Source organism: Coenobita brevimanus, unplaced genomic scaffold (genome assembly GCF_032717465.1).
Source record: "Coenobita brevimanus isolate Jiangsu-jjx unplaced genomic scaffold, ASM3271746v2 jjx.HiC_scaffold_2561, whole genome shotgun sequence".
Lineage (NCBI taxonomy): Eukaryota > Metazoa > Arthropoda > Malacostraca > Decapoda > Coenobitidae > Coenobita > Coenobita brevimanus.
This window is the reverse complement of record NW_027643502.1, coordinates 133,012-134,985: the sequence shown is the minus strand read 5'-3', so window position 1 is coordinate 134,985 and position 1,974 is coordinate 133,012.

Genomic DNA, 1,974 nt, shown 5'->3' with positions numbered 1-1,974 from the left:
ATAGGCAGGAAAACTAAGCTCCCGAATGAGAGCAAAACACGGGCGACAGTGGCGGACGAGGAAGAGCGGTGATGGCAGGAGAAAGATCGTAAGGCAGCTGCTGAATAAAGGGTGTAAGGGGCAACTAGCGCGAGGACATTGATTCATCATCGACAGTCTTCTCCCAGCACTTGCAGCAGTAACATCTCTTCCCCAGTCCCCTGGTAGTCAAACTTGGAATCACATCTCCCAAGCCTTTCGCGCTGCTATCTAGGCGAACTTGCAGTTAACTTCAGTCATATGCCTAACCCTATCAATGAGTATTCTACCATATATTTTACCAGTCACACTAAGAAGGCAAATACCCCTATGGTTACCACATACTTCTCTCTCCCCTTTTCCTTTGTATAAAGGAACAATTATACCTGATTTCCAGTCCTCTGGAACCCTTCCCTCTTCCCAAGCCAATCTACACAACTTGCATATCCATTCCACAACAATCTCACCCCCATACCTCAGCATTTCACCACACACTTCATCAATCCCTGGGGCCTTTCCCATCTTGATCTTCTTCATTGCTTCCACTACTTCCGCCCTACTGATCTCTTCCTCCCTCCTCTCATCTCTCCTTCTCCCAGCCATTCCCCAACCACTTATACTCGCACTGTTGTCACCCTCTACATTCAACAAATCCTCAAAGTGCTCCTTTCATCTCCTCACTGTAGTGGAAGGGTTAATGTAATGTGTGTGTGTGTGTGTGTGTGTGTGTGTGTGTGTGTGTGTGTGGGAGAGAGAAAGAGAGAGGTGGGGGAGTTGATGAAATGATGTGGAAAAATACTACGTGTCTTGTAATCACTCACCTGCATTGCCAAAATTCTGGTGTGCATCTCCCCCTGCCTTCGACCTCCATTTTTCTAACGCTGTGTGTCCAGGTACAGCATGGTCTTGACGTTGGCTTGCTTGTTTGACTATCTTGCGTTTGTGTTCAGCCTTTGGTTCCTTCTCTCTGAAAAATGAAATAGTGTTAGTATATTGTATTGCTGGCACTTACTGTTAGGAATTTGGCGGAGAGGAACACGCAGAGAACATCAGGAAAATGGTAATGAAAATAAAAAAGATAAGAAAACTGTATAAATAAATGAGGGAAACCTGTCATAGAGGTATCCAGGAAAAATGGCCTTGGGTTCATTCTTCCTTGCATTAAAAAAACACAGAAATAATACAGACTCCTTCAATACTTCGTCTTAATTTAGTTCTTAATCTTAAAACTATGAGACCAAAGGAGAATTAAAGACCTCAGTTTTTCACGGTCACTAATGTAAGACTAGCAGGGATCAGATTTATTAGCCTGCATGCCACATTTTGAGTTCCTAATTAAGATATCATACAGGTAAAATCAACACATCAGTCTATCAATCTATCTATATACCTAGGCTGCTTCCCCCAAGGAAAGGGAGGTAGTCGAGACAGGACGACACACTCCCCATTTACTCATCCATCAGTACAGGTGCATAATATCAGTGATGGTTTTATGTGAAAATTCTTTACTTATTCAACATCATGACACCTTCTTATTATCATTATTATTATTATTATTATTATTATTATTATTTAACTGGTACAACCTGATGATTATAATTGGCTCAGGTGTGAATTATGCAGGTAACTGGGTTCTCAACAGTCTCCTCTACTCCTGCCAGCGTCTAGAGATTTCTCCTAAGATGGGTGAAGCTCTACTGAAGGGAAGAGGCTGTGTGTGTGTGTGTGTGTGTGTGTGTGTGTGTGTGTGTGTGTATGTGGAGGTGTGGCTGTGTATGAAGGTGTGCCTGTGTATGGAGGTGTGGCTGTGTGTCTCTGTAGGATATTACACAAACCATCTCCATAACGTGGTGTCTAAATATGTATATCAACATTTCGTAAAGCCTCTTATTTCCTAAGTACAGAATCACCCACTGTCTATCAATAAAGATAATATATACTTACATATATTCACAC